Raw genomic sequence first — 18011 nt, forward strand, 5'->3', positions numbered from 1 at the left:
TTTGAGCACCGTCATTACGCAACCCCCATACCGACGTCTGAAGACTTGCTCCGGTCACATAACTGTAATTTATCTCATCAGTTGTTTTTCTCAAGGTACAACTAACTAACTAACTAACTAACTGCTATCTATCGTAGTAAGGAGTTTAATTCAATAGGTATTAAGTATAATTTTGAAATCATTCGCTCAGATATCATAGATGTAATTGTTGCTAATTCTAATTTCGTTTCAGTTTCATTATCTTATTCCATCTCTATTTACACTTTACATCAAACTTATTTTTTCACATATTTCTGTTTTTTTATCAATCCGTGTTTATTTTTTACACAGAATTAGGGTTTGAAAATTGGGGAATGTTAAGAATATTGTTAGCATTAGTTGAGTTAGTTGTTATTCGGACGAGTATTTGTCCAGTCTCGTTGACGAACAGAACAAACACTTAATCGGACAAAAATTTTTGTGTTAATGTTCGTTTGTTAAAGAAACAAACATGTTCGTGTTCGTTTGTTCAAATTCTCAACAAACAGTTCACGGACATAATTGAAAACGGATGAACGAACATAAGCAAACATAAATGAACCCAAACGAACAAGTATAAAACATTAAGTAGATGATTCATTATTCATTCATCCAAAAATGAACATAAATAAGCGAATATAAATGGACGAATGAAACAAGTGTTCGTGTTCGCTCGTTTAGTTAAATGAACACAAACTTTTTGTTCATGTTTGCTTGATTATTAAATGAACGGACATAAACAAACTTCCCGCTGAACAGTTCACGAACTGTTCACTGAACGTTCGGTTCGTTTACAAGCCTAAGGTCTCTACTAGTAACATCACAATTTGTAAATTAAAATCACAACTTTCACATTTTAATTCTTCCCTTTTTTGCCACAAATTTCATATTCAATTTACTCTGAAAAGGGACTCTTCACAGATAGTCATGTCTCGTTCGTTCATTTATGCTGGTGAACGATTGTTTATGTTTGAACGTTAACGTTCATTTATAATTTATGTTCGTTACTTGATGTTTGTTTAAGTTCTTCTATATGCTCATTTAGGTCTTTTTAGGTCCATCAACATTTAGTCTAATTTTACAAAATTAATATGTCATCAATTTAGTTTTGTTCTTTTTTTAGGCTCAAGAAATTGATGTTCACATTTACTTTTAGTTGTTGTTCGCTCAATTATATTCATTTATGTTCTGTTATTTGTCATCCATTCACGTTTATGAACTGTTCGTTTATACTATCAGCGAACGGACATGAACTAGAAAACTGTTCGTTTAAATGAACGAACATGAATATGCCTCGTTCGTTTTTGTTCGGTTTGCTTACAAGTCTATTGTTCATTTGTACAGTCACCCGGTGTTGCCATATTATCGCAATGTCATCATTAACATCAACTTCAAAGGCCGTGTGCCACTTTATCGCATCCAAAACCAGTGGAAGATGGTTGATAAGACGTTTACAGAACAACCCTGAACTTGAACATCGTGTTCGAAGTCGATGTTTTATAACCGTTACATTGAATCATTGCCATCTTCTTATCAAACAATTCGTAATTTTCATAAAAATCTTCAGTTCTTGCAAAATACGTCAACTAATATTTTAACTCAAAAGAGGGGATTTCTTGGATGCGGTGACGGGGATGAAGGAAGTAATGTTTTATCCAAAGTTCATGAGGAGAAACGTGTTATGGGGTAATTTGGTAATTTTGATCGCTCGTTGTTTCTTTTTTCAAGTGTTAATGAATGGAAAAATTATTGTTCTTGGCTTTTGTTTTAGATATTCTCCCGAGCAGTTATTTGCAGTAGTGGCTGCTGTTGATATGTATCAGGATTTTCTTCCCTGGTGTCAACGATCGGATATAGTTAGGCGTTATTCGGATTCTTCGTTTGATGCTGAGCTGGAAATTGGTTTTAAATTCCTTGTTGAAAGTTATGTGTCTCACGTGCAGTTGGTGAAACCGAAAATGGTGAAGGTGAGGGTTTATTAATTTTTAAACGTAGAAATGTTTATAACCAAAATAAATTTACTGATTGAAAAATCCTGGGTCCGCCACTATTTACATGTTGAAATCAGGGGTGGACATTTCCAACAAAACATGAAAACAATCAGGTTTTGGGTTTTTGTATTAACTCTTCTAATAAATGGGTTGTGTCCGGGTTGAGCTTTTTAATTAAAATGGTCGTATTCCGGTTGACCTGTTTAACATGTTTTAAGTTTATATGTCGACTCGAACCCGCCAACCTCTTTTCGATCCATTTAACTTATACATTACAATTTACAACCCACCGATCCGTTTGCCATGTTTAGATAAATGGGTTCAGCGGGTCATGTTCGGGTTGACCTGTTAAACCCGTTTAATGAAACACGTCAACTTGCCAACTTGTTTTTTTACCCATTTAGCCCATATATTACATTATTACTACCCACAAACCCGTTTGCCATGTTTAGTTAAACGAACTAAACAGGTCATGTTCTAGTTACACGATTTTATGTGTGTCAAGGTTAGAGTTAATATTTTTTACACAAATAAGCATACAATTCATGTACAGGTTGAACAATTTACAATTCAACCTGCAAACCCGACACGATTAACACCCCATGTTAATGCATTTTGTCTTTCTTTTGTTTTAACTTCAGACGACGGTATCACAAAGCAACCTTTTTGATCATTTAATAAACATTTGGGAGTTCAACCCGTGGCCCGTACCAGGAACATGCAACCTTCATTTCTTTGTGGATTTTAAGTTTCAGTCACCCTTGTATTCATAGGTAGTTATTATATTTTCAAACCTTGAAAATTCTGTTACAAAGTTATAATAAAGTTATTTAATATTCACTTAATGATATTTAGATAACCGGTTTGGAATATTATGATAAGTTGGTTTGTGATGGTGATCTGCAGATTTCATCTATGTTCTTCAAGGAAGTGGTTACTCGACTGGTTGGTTCGTTCGATGACCGTTGTCGTTTGATATACGGGCCCGGAGTCTCGGTTAACGAAGAAATAATTGAACGAAATGCGTGACAGTTTAACTGGTACGTAGATTGTATTTACAACCTTGTGGTGGACTTGTTAGTTTTCCAAAAAGTCGAGCATTAATAATTTGTTATTGAATATGGCAAAATAATTTGATTAATTGTTTACTGGTATAGTTTTTGTAATTGTATTTAATGTATTAATTATTTTGCAATTTGAGAAAAAAGTGTAAAAAATGCTTGTAGGCAACTCAACCTAGGTGAAGCTAGTAAAAAAGTTAATAGTTTTTAGTTGACGACTGCAAATGAGTCAAGTCACTCACTAGCTACTCGAGATCGGCCCTTAAAAGCTTGAATCAAGTCGAGCATAAACGAGCACGATTATATTGGGGCTCATTTGCTAAATGAACCCGAGCTTCACATATCTGGTTTTGACTACGTTTGCGAGCTTAAACGAGCTTTGGTTCAGCTCATTTACAACCCTACCCTACGTGATTCAATTAATCGGCTTATTTTTAAATACCGAAAAACTAAATCATGACCGACTTAACTGAAAATTTGCAACTTTTGGAACCTAGACTCTAAATATGCATTTTAACAAAACCACATGAATCATATAAGAAAATTAACTCTAATGATAATACAACTAGTATTACAAGCCTAAATTACCACATTCAGAATCTTTTTAACATTATTCAAACTACCCAATCACCTCTATACAACAATGGCATTTTAAAAATCTTGTATGATACAACACTCAAGTACCCTTGCTAAATAGTGGTTTCTTCTTCATATTAATAAAGTTCATCTTGGGCATCACCAACTTCTTCCTCCTCCTAAAGAAACCCTTCCCGTCTTGCGCCGCTTCACCCGCGTTACTACTCCCTTCGGTCCCGCCATTACTCGTGCTAGGCGAAGCATTACCTGTTGATGGGCCCGGTGATGGGGGTGCCTCATGGCTCCCTTTTTGACTCAACCGTTTAAACAACCCGACCTTAGGAGCCCGCCTCGGGCTTTTGTGTTTGGTCATCTTCGCCCTTTCGTTTCTTCAACTCCTCTTCTATACTCAAAGTTGACTCTCGTGCCATTTCCGCCCTTTGTATAGCTGCATTTAACGCGTCTTTTCGGGCTGCGTTTTCCGAGTTGAGTTGCGTGAGTTTTTTTAAACTTTGCATTTCCGAATCCTTCGCTTCGTCTATTTTGGCATCGGCTTCTTCTATTCGTTTGTTTGCCGCCTCTTCGGCCGCGTGGGCCCGTTTACTCATTTCATAATATTCTTGTAACGAGATTGACACTCCGCCTTTCGGGTCATCGGGTTTTTGCGGGCTCTCATTTAGTGCCTTAATCGCTCCTAAAGCTAGCTTCTCTTGAGCCCGGACTGCATCAATCTGCTTCTGAGTTGCAGCGAGTCGGCCCTCTATTGAGTTCACTCCCGATTTTGCTTCTTCGGCTTCTTCTTTAACCTTTTTCAAAACCGAGCAGGCCTTTTCGGCTGATGATCGGGCCTTATCAGCTTCTTCACGGGCTTTTTTCAACTGTTTTGGGAGCTCCACTAGCTTTTCACGGGCTTCTTTTTCTTGCTTTCTAATGTTATCAAGTTCTAACCGCGTTCGTTTTAAATCTGACTCGAGGTTCACGACCGCTCCCGCTCCTAACCCTTTTTGCTTCCGTATGTTGTTTAATACTTGCTTTTCGCTTTCGAGCTTTGCGGTCAATGACGCTGCCGCGGTTTTCAAACACATAATCTCTTCACTAGTTCTTGATATCTCACTATTAACCTCTTCAAGATTCTTTTTAGCACCCGCAACACCTGATTGTATATGTTTTCGGGTAAATTTATCATCATCTTCTACCTCAGGCACCTTTCCTTGCATATAAATAGCTAATTCATCTTTTAAATTTCGAAGCAACCTGGATGAGGTTTCTAGTTTTGATCTTAAATCTTTAGCTAATATTATTTGTTCTTTAACTTTTTTTAATTCATCTTCGGTTTGTTTAACCTCGATGTCCATATTAATTGCGTACTGATCGCGGTATTTAGCTTCTTGAACCCGTTGTTCTTCAGCTTCTAAATGTGAGGCATGTGTGGATTCTATTGTTTCCTTTGTTGCTATTAGTTGTATAGTTAAATCTTCAACTAATCTTTCAGTTTCTTTAGCTTGTGAAACTGTTTGTTGGGCTTTTTGAACCTCAGCGTCTCGTTCGGATATTAATATTTGATAATATTTACGCGTTTCCTCGAGTTCGTTAGTGGCAGTTATGAGATCGGCAGCAGCGGCTTGGTGGCGGGCTTTGGCAACTTCTAGTTGGGTTTTGGCGGCAACGCTTGATTCATCTGCGATTCCTTGTTCCATTTCTTGGACCCTTAAATGGGCCAGTTCGGAATCTTGTTTGGCTTGGGTTTCTTCGGTTTGGGCCCGTTCGAGTTTTAGTTTTAGATCTTGGATGCAACGTTTGGCGCTGTCGAGTTCGCGTAACACATGTTCTTTTTCTTGCTCGGCTTGCTCAGATTTTTCTTTGAATGCTGGAATTTCTTGTTCGGCTTTTTCGAGCTCTTGCTCGATGTATTTGCGTCTCTGTTTGATCCAAAAAATAGTTTGGGTTAAACGGGTCAGGTTGATATATTGTTTATTTTTAAAAATAACTAAAATGGTATATATATATATATTTTTTTACTGCAACAGTGACGGGTTGAATTGTGATAACTGGACACAGCCCGTACTTTTATTCGTGTCAAAGATTTCAACTCTTAATCCTTATATATAAATTCGGGTCAACCCGAACACGGCCCAGTTAACCGGAATATAAACTTTTCATCTATACCTGATATTTTCAAATTAACAAATCATAATAATTTTATTTTTATCAGAAGGATATTATCTTATTTAATTTTAAAAATAGAGTTTCTCTGTTTAAATGAATTGATTTATTAGCAAAGTTTGTATTTTTATTTTAACCAAAATATATGTGCAAACATATAGTAAAGATAAAACATATTCAAATTTTGAAACCTAAACAGGTTAACGGGCCAACCTGAACACGACCCATTATTTTTAAACAGGTTATACCTTCCAACCTAAACCTGATTACTTTTGTCCCGTGTTTAGGGTCGCGTCAGGAACTGGCACCCCTAAATTTAGAGGTGCACATTGAGACCGGTTAATCAAACCAGAAATGATAACCAAACCGGTTCGGAACTATTGATATAGGAACAGGTTCAGAACCAAATTTAACCGCAGGTCCAGGACCGGTTTACAGTTTTGAAGCGACAACCAGTTTGGAACCGATGGTTCACAAACCGACCGGTTTTGAACAAGTTGACCAGTGTAACATCCCGAAATTTCGAGATAATATTAATAGAGGAAAAGTTTACTCGGGTTATCAGGAAATAAATAAAAGAATAGGAGTTGGTATGGGTCGGGCTAGTGTCGGGTAATGGATGTGGGTTATGGACTTGGATTAATTGAGATGGGTTAAATGAGAATGGGATTTCAGGAATATAAATACCCCCAAAATCCCAAAATATCTTCATTCTATCTTTATCCAAGCACACTCCACACACACCTTCTAACCGATCAAGATTCGAAGCCGAGACCCGAGATTTTGTTGATAGATCTGAGTTGGTAAGGTAAGAACAAATCCAACAAAGCTAATATTACTGAAAATGGTTAGGATTGGATGGGTTAACCGGACCCGAAACCCAAACTGCCCAAATCGGACCCCTAAAACGTCGATTTTAGGCCGATTTGATAGTTGGGATTTGTAGGCGCCGATCATACGATTCCGTGGGTACCAAAATCGAGTTATTTGGCTAAGAAACGAAGGATTTATGGGCAAACAGATATGCAGCGCGATAACTTCGCCTGCAAGATTAAGTTCGCCTGATGAACTTCGCCTTCAAGCGTAACTTCGCCTTCAAGCGTAACTTCGCCTAAGGATAACTTCGCCTACGGCCAAGTTCGCCTAAGGATAACTTCGCCTGAAGCCAAGTTCGCCTAAGGTTTAACTTCGCCTGAAGCCAAGTTCGCCTAAGGTTTAACTTCGCCTGAAGCCAAGTTCGCCTAAGGTTTAACTTCGCCTGAAGCCAAGTTCGATTAGAAAATAAATTATAAAGCGATAAGTTAAAGTAAGCTAATACTAGGCCACCTGATTAGATCAGGCGAGTATTGATACGTGTAACTTGTACAGTTAGCCGAGCTCAGTTAAAGAAGGGATTTACAGCTACCAGAGAAAGAAGCAGAATTCAGGTGAGTTTCTAGCCCCATTTATGTGTTACGTTTTCGGGGCTGTGTGCATACTCAATATGTTTGTTAATACACTTATCCTAAGAGATAAGTGTATGCCTTATGTGGATAATGTGAAATGTATGAATGATTGCTTGATGGTACGTGAACGATCTTCGGATATTGCACGTACTGTCAGGTTGTAACGCTATGTATAAGGTAAGTATGTTATGTATGTTTATGTGTATGAACATGATAGAGATAACATAAGAAAGAAATGATAATGTATGGTTGTATGGTTACGAAAAGGGTACCGAGCCCTAATAATACTCGAGGTATGATGTATGGTTGTATGGTAACGAAGAGGGAATCGAACCCTACTAATATTCGATATGATGTAACTTGTTTATTACGTAAATACCGAACTGATATGAAGTGTGATATAGGCAGGTAGAGGTAGAGTGTGTTAAAAGTGGCAAGAGTCTAGCAAGGGTGTTAGTGGCATAACGTGAGCGCGTGATAGGGAAAGCCTGTACGTGCCATCGTTATTATGTGTGTATGATTGTTGATGTGATTTGCTTATTATGTAAATGATATGAAGCGTGTTGTAGACAAGTAGAGGTAGAGCGTGTTAGAAGTGGCAAGAGTCTAGTAAGGGTGTTAGTGGCATAACGATAGTACGTGGTAGGGTAAGCCTATACGTGCCTTCGTTATTAAAGTGGCAAAGTGGCATAACGTTTTACGTTATTAAAGTGGCAAAGTGGCATGACGTTATACGTTATTAAAGTGGCAAAGTGGCATAACGATAGTACGTGGTAGGGTAAGCCTATACGTGCCTTCGTTATTAAAGTGGCAAAGTGGCATAACGATAGTACGTGGTAGGGTAAGCCTATACGTGCCTTCGTTATTAAAGTGGCAAAGTGGCAAAGTGGCATAACGATAGTACGTGGTAGGGTAAGCCTATACGTGCCTTCGTTATTAAAGTGGCAAAGTGGCAAAGTGGCATAACAATAGTACGTGGTAGGGTAAGCCTATACGTGCCTTCGTTATTAAAGTGGCATAACGTTTTACGTTATTAAAAGTGGCAAAGTGGCATAACGTTTTACGTTATTAAAGTGGCAAAGTGGCAAGGTGGTACGTGTAAATAAGAGGCTAAGTGGTAAGCTAAGCAGGTTAGATGCGAAAGTGTGAATACACTTACCATAAGTGGTAAGTGTATAAATGTTATACAAGTAGCTATTATGTAATGCTTGTCGGTACGTGAACGATCTTCGGATATTGCACGTATCGTCAAGGAGAGTGATTGTCAAGTGGTTGTTAGTGAGTATGTATTCTATGATGCGACTTGCTTTTTATGTAAAAAAATTGTATTGGTATAAAGAGTGCTGTAGACAAGTAGTGGTAGAGTGTGATAGAAGTGGCGGAGTCTAGTAAGGGTGTTAGTGGCATGACGATAGTACGTGGTAGGGTAAGCCTATACGTGACTTCGTTATTAAGGTGGCATCAAGTGGCATAAGTGGCTAAGCTGTAGGGGTAATTAAGAGGCTAAGCTATAGGGGTAATTAAGTGGTTAAACAGTGGCATGTTAGACAGTGGGCTATGTGTCTTCGGATACGTATATATTGTATGAAGTGGTTGTATGATAAGTTGCTTGATTAACTAGAACTCACTCAGCGTAGCTGACTTTTAGTATGCACGCAGGTGAGCTGATTATAGAGTTAGCATGAGGATGACACACGGCATGGATTGAACGGCTGGCATCTGAAGAAAGAAGTAAAGATGTTTTAAATATAAAGTTTTGTGTTATGGTATCAAAGAAAAGATTTAATGTTTTGTAACAAATGATTGATGTTTTATATTCCGCGAAAAGTTTTAATAAACTTTGATTTGAAGAACTGTGTTTATGAATAAATCCGACGCTAAAGTAGGGCTACCGGGTTCGGGGCCTTACAACCAGAAACCAAACCGAACCAGGTTAGGGTTACGAACTGATTTGTGCACCTGTAGGTGGCAATATGGGCAAGTCATTCAGACCGGGCTTGTGTCAAATGGGTCATCTTATACGTACATTTGACGGGTTGGTCAAACTGGGTCAGCATTTTTATTTTATATTATAATAAATTCTTAAAAAGTTGAATCATACCTCAATGTTTTGAGCTCTATGAGCTTTCCAATCAACAATCACACCGAATTTCGAAACCGCTTCTTTAACCGACTCAAACGGTGCAGCCGTATCAATATGATGAACTTTGTTATCATCCTTTGCAAGCTGTTGTCTATTTGATGGGCCATTTCTGTAGTCATTAACTTTCCATACATACTTATCAGCCTGTGGTTTATTTGAGGGGCCATTTTTGTCAACATTTGGTGAACCAAATTTTGAAAATTGATTTGAGCCATATTTGTCTACATTTGGAGAAATGCCAATATTCTCAACAATTTTATGTCCTGAAGTTGAATCTGGACTTAAACTTAAAAATGTATCTTCACTGCCATGTTCAGAGGAGGGTCGATCACCTGGATTTGATTCCGGTGGTAAAATAATCGGTTGTGGCCGTGTATCTGAAATATTGTTATTATCATTATCCCGAACCTTCTCTTCATCCATTCCGGAAATATCAGAGTCAGCCCGGTTTCTGAAATATTATTAATCAACTATTTATAGAAGTATAAGATACAATGAGGATAATTAAGAAAACTTGATCAAATCATATCTTTTAATTATCAGTGCGTTCATGCTCGCTTGTTAATAGTATTAACGAACGGCTCATGAACAAATGTAGCTGATCATAGATGAACAAACATAACCGGGCAAGCACCAATGAAAAGTAAACATGAAAATCAGCTGGGCTTAAAACTTCGTAAAATTAGAGTGAACTGTAATATTTATAGCTAGAAAACAAGGCCAAGCTTTAATGGGCCTAAAGAATTAAAATGAACATATAAACAAATGTAAACGAACGAGCTTAAACTAATTACAAACATAAATGAACGTAAACGAACAAACATATACGAGCCTAAACGAGCGAATGTTCACATAAAATGAACGAACAAGACTTGTAGTCATGTTTGTTAGCTTAACTAATGAACAAAAAAAATTTGTTGATGTTTGTTCGTTTAGTAAATAAACGAACTTCCTGTTGAACGGTTCACTGAACATTCGGTTCACCTACAGACCTAGTTCTCTCTAATTGTATCTTGAGCAGATTTTGATCATTTGTAAGAATGGCCAACAAACCCGTTAACGAACCTAACGTTTAGTGAACTCTTCGTGAACAATTTGGCGAAAAGTCCGTGTATTTAATATAAACAAATATAAGCAAACATGAACAAAAAAATTTGTTCATTTAGTTAAACGAATGAGCATGAACACATGTATCATGTGTTCATTTATGTTCGTGAATGGTTGTTTATGTTCGTTCATTTATGTTTGTTTAAGTTCGTTTGTTGTATTCTATTAAAAACTTATGGCCCACTGCAACTTAGTTTAGTTGTAATAACTTTCTAGGCCTTGGTTTTAGCTCAGTTGTGTCCGTTCATCATCTATGTTTAGTTATGTTGTGTTCCTTTTTTTAACGTTAATTTATACTCAACGAACAAATGTAAATGAGCACGACAAATGCTCGTCTTCTTAACAAACAACATGCTCCATTCATGTTCGTCAGATTCTTTTACAAGTCTACAAACACGTAAACCTTATGGTTTAGTAACTTGCAGGCGAGATTTCCATTTTCCCTATTTTTTTATATAAACAAAAGTAACTCTGTACCAGAATCTTTCATAACAGAATTAGGTTAAACAAGGAGAATAAATAAACAACAGGTTGATCAAGTATTATCTGTATACATTTGCAAATCATCATCCCCAAATTAAAGCAATAATAAGACAGACGTATTAATCGATTCCAGGGTTCAATTGTTTCAACAATTCAATAAACCTCCAAATTTCTAAGATTAAACCTAATTAACGTAGGGAGGGAGAGCATGCATGCGTACCAGATAATCGCGAGAGTCAAATCCAGAAGCTTATTACGAGATCCCTCTGGATTTTGGCTCCCGAAGACTCCGATAAATCAACAATTATATATAGCTCCTATCATGCAACATTGGAATCATATTAATGATCATCATCATCATGTCGTGGGAAATGAAAGCAACGAAACGAAGGAGTTTTACCTCTGAAACTCTGGATGAAGATTCAAAAGGATATGCGTTTCGAATTGACGAACAGAATCGGATAATTTTTCATAACTTGTCTATTTTTAGGTGATATTTTGTTGGGATTTTTGATGGCGAGAAGTTTGCATGCAGCTGCCGTACGTGGTATTATTATTATTATTATTATTATTATTATTATATGATAAGGAGGTTGGTGTAAGGAAATGACTTTACTGCCCTTGGTATTATTATTGTTATTAATTATTATAGGATTAGGAGGGGCGAAAATATAATCATAAAGTTCATACATAAGAAAAACCAAAATTTTTCACTAAATAAATACCAGATATATATCACAAAAAAATAACTAGTTGTTACTCATAAGCGAAGAGTATTTCAAATTATATATTTTATTAAAAAGATGTTTTATAGCATGTATAGCTATAAAGATAAAGTTAGTTTATTCTTTATATGTAAGAAATAAAGAATGATTATGTCCACAATAACATACTAACACCATTACTTCATGATATTTTATACAAAAGAGAGGATAAACTGTGCCATAGTTGAATCAGTGTTCAACATTCTTATTTCTTTAAATAAATAGCATGACCTCATTCAAAATAAATACTCACTTCTATGACAATTTTTAGGGAGGGGCTAGCCCCTTTGAATGTTTCACTCTTGGGCGAAATGTGTTTGAGCGGTGAGACTTCTGTGTTGTGGTGACGGTGCAAGAGGAAGAAGGGGACATCGCTTGTTGCCATTGAGGCAACCGGGGGTAGACTAGGTTTTACACAACGGGGAAGGGAGGGCGTTGATATTAATTGATACTTGACTAAACCATGCATTACGTACATCTACTTACACAATTCTTGCATTTGTCTTCTAAGAATTGATTTTATGTATTGAACTCATTGCTACTTGACTAAACCATAATAACCATGAATGCCGTTTTAGAGGGCAACATTTTACCAAACCTGATTCAATTCGACCTTAAGCATGTAAACCCCGATCCATAAGATCCTATTAACAATGCCATACAAATAAATGGTTCAAAGTATTAATGTAACCAACTGATGGTCACTTAGTGCTCACAATATAACCTCATAAGTTCCATCATTGTCACTAACCATATGAAATGAAATGATACATAATAAACCTTAACTCAATAAATGTACCAAAACATAACATTACTCCACCCTTACTCAACTCTAATAAAATATGACAGTTACATTACCCATTTTATCATGTATGACACAATCCAGCTGTATGTTTGATGAAGTTTTTGAGTGACATGTGGCAACCTCCTATTGATTGATCTCCTGAATCAGTTTTTCAAGTGCATCTTTTGAAAGAGGGATGTACAAGCAATCCTGTCCGTACGAGTGTCTTCTGACTTTGACCAATTCGTGATCTTTGAATTCGGTCAAATGGGAATTTAGTGTGACTAGACTGCTCACCAGAAAACGCTCTCTACAGCTTGTGAACAATACATCAATGGGCATTCCTGAATGTAAGAAAACAAAAGTCAACATAGGACACTATCGATTTAGGCTTTCTAGTTAATCTTTTTGGGTTGTTTTGGGTCAACTTCGAGTCGACCCCAAAAACTCGTTTAGCTAAACGGGCTGTGTTTGTGATAAACATGTCGCGTTTTGGTTCATGATTTCGAGGTCGTGTCGAGATCGACCTGCCAAACCATGAGCACGACCGTTTACCAGCCCTAGTTTCATCACCATTGCATTTTGTTTAGCAATTTTGATGCCACTAATTGCTAACTTAAAAAATAAACAAAAATTCATATTACAATCAACAAATTAGTTATAACACAACAAGAAATGACAAACAATAATCAACCCGTTTCTGAAAAACATTTTGTTTTGACCTGAATCCATTTTGACCCTTTACCAAACCCTAGAGGTGTGCATAAAACCAAATTAACCGAACCTAATAAAAAACCGATGAGTCGTTTAATATTAAGAAAATAAAACAGAAAGTGTACCTACTTCATCAGGATGTGCTAGTTGATGTTCTACAAGAACTTTAAAAACGCTCTGAGCATTTGGAGTCAAACTCTGTAAAACGATTGTTGCGGTTTTGACACTTTGTGACGCGCTTCCATGAGCAAGAATAAGAGGATGGAAAACGCCTTCGACTTTGTATGGTGCAAATGTAGGAACATGATGCCAACACCAATTGAATTGTACGTGAACCATTTTTTTGTCCCACACTGTCATTAATTTGTTGCAGCTTTAGTTTCTATTTACGATAGAGATGGCAACATGGTAAATATGAGTTCAGGTTGAAACGGGCTGTTTTTAGTAGAGGTTGACTGGTTGGCCCGATAACACTTGTTCAGGTTGAACGTTCGTTTATTTTAACCTGTTTATGTTCGTTTATATACGTTCATTTATGTTTGTTTAGTCCGTGAACATTCATTTATTTATGTTAATGAATGTTCGTTTACGTTTGTTAATTTTAACGTGTTTATGTTCGCTCATTAACATTCATGTATGTTTGTTAGTTTACGTTTGTTTAAGTTCATTCGTTTATTATAGTCCGTGAATGTTCGTTCATCTAAATCCGTTCATTTATATTCGTTAGTTTATGTTTGCTCAACCATATATTCGTTTTAAATTTTTTAGGCCGTTACAACTTAGTCTTGTTCTTCATATTACTTTTAACTGGTATTAGCTCAGTTATGTTCATTCATCTATTTTCGGTTATATTCATTTGTTTACATTAGTGAACCGTTCGTTTATACTGTTAACGAACAAACGTGAGCATGATCATTTTCTTAACAGACAAACACGAACATGAAAACCCCGTTCATTTAATTAATCTGTTAGTTTTAATCGTTATGTTCACAGGTTATGAAACGGGTCAGCTGCAACCCTTGGTATTTTACTGCTGTTAAAGCTTTTAAACCTAGGGTAATTTTGTAATAGGTAAGGTAAACAACTTGTGTGTCAAGTTGTTATATTAGGATAAGTTAAAATAATGAAGGTTAGCATATCTAGGAAGATAAGGTTGTAACTTGCAACTAGTTATGCAAGTTGTTTTAGATTTTATGTTGTATTGTTTTAGTATAAATAGGTGACTAAAGTGTCTTGTAAAAGTGTGGTGGTTTAATCCCTTTAATACAAAAACAGTTTTGTGACTTTGATTGCCAACATAATCATTTGTTGGTTTAAGTTAAACGAACTACATGAACATAATCTGTTCGTGTCCGTTCGGTTTGTTTACAAGCCTACCAAAGACACAATTGCACTCTTTCAAGCCGTTCAACTTCTTTGACCCGTTTCATTTCAAGATAAACTTTCTTGATTTGACCCATTTGACCATAAATAAAAAAATATTTAACTTACAAAGAGGTGCATTCACATGGTCTATGGAAGCAACAACACGAACATGAGAACAAGCAGCGATTCTTGCAAGAAGATGTTGGGATTCAGAATCTCGCAACCCGGGCCCGTCAATATTGTGAATAACAAGGCAAACAAAACATTCGCTATCTTGTGCGTGGGGCCCATCAAGAAAAGCAATAATATCATCCATTGACCGGGTGTTAAACAGTTGTTGACTTTTAAGCGAGCCTCCAGAAGACCTCGGTTGTAGTTTCAGTTGTTCACATAATACTTCAGCCATTGCCATTGCAACCTACATATTTGTGAATAAACTGAAAGTTCAGTGAACCTTCAAGAACCGCTCAGCGGGAAGTTCGTTTATTTTATAAACGAACAAACATGAACACATGTCTGGCTGGTTCGTTTATGTCCGTGAACGTTCGTTCATTTAAATTCATTTATGTTTGTTCATGTACGTTTGTAAATATATATTCATTTTAACTTTTAGGTCCAAAACAATTTTGTTTAGTTAATAACTTTTTAGTCGCCACACATTATTGTTCAACTTTACTATTGATTGGTTTTAGCTCACTTATGTTCGTTCATCTGTGTTCGATTATGTTTGTTCATTTATGATCTTTGAATCGTTTGTTAAAACTCTCAACGAACGAACATAAACACGTTCATTTACCTAATAAACATGAACAAGAAAACCCCGTCTATTTACTTGTTTGTGTTCACTCGTTTGTTTGGTTAAACTTTAACAGACACAAACACATGCCTTTTCTTGACAAACAAACACAAACAAGAAAACTTTATTCATCTATTGTTCATGTTCAGTCGTTTGTTTGGTTAAACTTTAACGAGCGAACGTGAACATTCTCCATTCGCGTTTGTTAGTTGATAAAAACACAGGAGTTAGCATTTACAATTGGGTAAATGAAAAAAATCAAACCTGTTTAAGATTAATCGATTGAGATATCCATTAACTACAATCACACTATACTCGGTTAAAGCTGTTGATGCAAAATCTTCAATCAGAGTCTTCTTAGATCCAAAGCCATAAAGCAGAAGACCAAACCCATACCTGCAAGATATAGAAAAAAACCATATGCATCTTTTCAATGTCAAACGCGCTCTCTTTGGTAAAAACAGATAATCAACTAAGTTAACTTGGTGCAAAACAATATAAAATAAAATACTAGATTGATTCCCAAATGAACCTTTTCAGTTAAAACAGATTATCAACTTGTTTAGTTTGGTGCAAACAATACTAAATTGGTTCCCAAAATGAACCTTTTTCGGTTGAAACCAAGGGCATAGCTTATGAGGGGGCAGCGGTGTCCCAAATCACCACCAGTTTTTTCGCTTCGTTCGAAAATTATTATACGTATTGAGCCCGGTCACCCCTATGACTTAGCTCAAGCTTCATCACCGCTGGATAATCAACTTGTTTAGTTTGGTACAAAAAAAAATACTAGATTAGTTCCTAAATGAACCTTTTTGTAAAACATAATGAAGATTTAAATAAACGAGTACACATTGAAGTTGAAACTTAACAAAAGTAAAAACTACACCCTAGAAATGAAAATGAAAATGAAATGAGAGTGTAAATACCTCAACTCAAAAGCCCAGTCATTGTACAAACTTTTGTAACTATTTATCAATGAAGCAATTTCCTTTTCATGTTTCGGCTCAATTTTCGACACCTCGGTTCGAAGATCCTGCATTTTTAAGATAATTACACAGAAATTAGACCTACTTTAATCCTAAAATAGGTACCAAACCCTAACGTTTTGTAACAAGTAGTAATTATTAACCTGTTCATCAAGGAGACCGATTTCTGAGAGCTTACGAGCTGATTTCTTCCCTGACTTACCACCAGACTCTTTTGCTAAGAAATAGTTTCTTGAGAACTCAAACTCCTCTTCGTCGATATCATGATCATCCTCCATTTCACTCACTGTTTAATTATTGGACGGATAAGAAAGAAGAAGAAGATGTTGTTGTGCCCTAAATCCCTAATTATTATTATTATTATTATTATTATTATTATTATTATTATTATTATTATTATATTCATGGTTTCCCGCCATTTTTAACCCACTGGAGGTCAGTTTTTGGTTGGGGTGTTGTTTAGGATCCATTAAAGCCCAGTCCAAAACAGTTAGCCCAACCGTGACTCGTTTAACCCATTTATCTATACAGATCATACAATTTGAAAAATTATAAGCAAGTTGTAAATGCGTTAATCGATTTGGTGAATTATGAAAAAGGGTTAAATTACTTATAAATGAGTTAGTGAATTGACTACGCTAAATTAAGCAGGTTAAACATATCATCAAGCACGCGGCCCGTTTAGATGAATTCCGTTTTAACGGCTTCTGATCTACTCATGTCTACCACATATACTTGTACCTAGCAGGATTTGAACCATCGGATTTTAAGATAGATGGAAGAGACCTTACCACAAGGATATCTTTTAAGGACGTCTTTTTAAATAAACACGACAACCATAACACAAATGATTGAATTTGTTTAAATAAACAGCTGGTTCATCGGTTTTACGGTTAAATTTTGATAGATTTGAACCATTTTCTATTTTCTTAAAAATCCTTAGTGTTAAAATTTATAAAATAATTAGGATGCTCAATAATTATAATACATACACATAACTACATGTTCTTAATATATACGTAAACAAAACAAATAGAAAAAAGTTATATAATCAAGTGCAATTTACATGGGTGGTTACAAGTTCAAATACGTTATACGAACATCTGAAATCCAAACTAAGCCTTATTTATCTAAAACCCATCTTTTGTTGTTTTGTATTGTTAAGTTAATTCGAAATAATTATGCAAATAAAACGGGATTTAAAATTCAGTTTTTAATTAGATTTTAATTCAACCACAAACCATAGATATTATTCTATATGGAAATCGTGGGACATAAATTAGGGGGAGAATCCGAAAAGTTTGAATGTTTATATTTGGATCCGGATAGTGATTTTGAATATTTTCTGATAGTATATCCAAACTATTCAAAATAATTTTTTAATTATTGAATAATAAATATTATTTATAAGTTTTGGATAATTTTAGGTTATTTCGGATAAATTTTTTGAATATTTTGAATAATTTTTGAATAATAAATCTCATAATTCTGTTAAAAAATAATATTATAAAATTTAAGCTATTAATATTGATTCTAAAGCGAATGAGTTTTAGCTCAACCCATCACTGAAGGGGAGATTAATATCTGGATCAGAGACTACAAAGTTTTGAAGTCG

The 18011-nt window shown here is 35.8% G+C and overlaps 3 pseudogenes across 3 annotated transcripts; 1 reads left to right on the plus strand and 2 right to left on the minus strand.

The window, feature by feature from the left end:
- On the plus strand, positions 1-3222 carry LOC143558306 (uncharacterized; annotated as a pseudogene). The gene is made up of 5 exons (XR_013139715.1): positions 1-95; positions 1363-1704; positions 1790-1985; positions 2651-2782; positions 2916-3222. The product of XR_013139715.1 is annotated as an uncharacterized LOC143558306 (transcript).
- Positions 3223-3745: 523 nt separating this feature from the next.
- On the minus strand, positions 3746-9856 carry LOC143558322 (protein WEAK CHLOROPLAST MOVEMENT UNDER BLUE LIGHT 1 pseudogene; annotated as a pseudogene). Its single transcript, XR_013139721.1, has 2 exons — positions 9356-9856; positions 3746-5565 (listed from the first exon to the last, which is right to left on the minus strand). The product of XR_013139721.1 is annotated as a protein WEAK CHLOROPLAST MOVEMENT UNDER BLUE LIGHT 1 pseudogene (transcript).
- Positions 9857-12598: 2742 nt separating this feature from the next.
- Positions 12599-16717, minus strand: LOC143558307 (origin of replication complex subunit 2-like; annotated as a pseudogene). The gene is made up of 6 exons (XR_013139716.1): positions 16540-16717; positions 16337-16443; positions 15675-15806; positions 14741-15032; positions 13375-13602; positions 12599-12879 (listed from the first exon to the last, which is right to left on the minus strand). The product of XR_013139716.1 is annotated as an origin of replication complex subunit 2-like (transcript).
- Positions 16718-18011: the final 1294 nt, after the last annotated feature.

Source organism: Bidens hawaiensis, unplaced genomic scaffold (assembly GCF_021521415.1).
Source record: "Bidens hawaiensis isolate Kalapana, Puna unplaced genomic scaffold, B.hawaiensis_p1.1 tig00019438_1, whole genome shotgun sequence".
Taxonomy (NCBI): Eukaryota; Viridiplantae; Streptophyta; class Magnoliopsida; order Asterales; family Asteraceae; genus Bidens; species Bidens hawaiensis.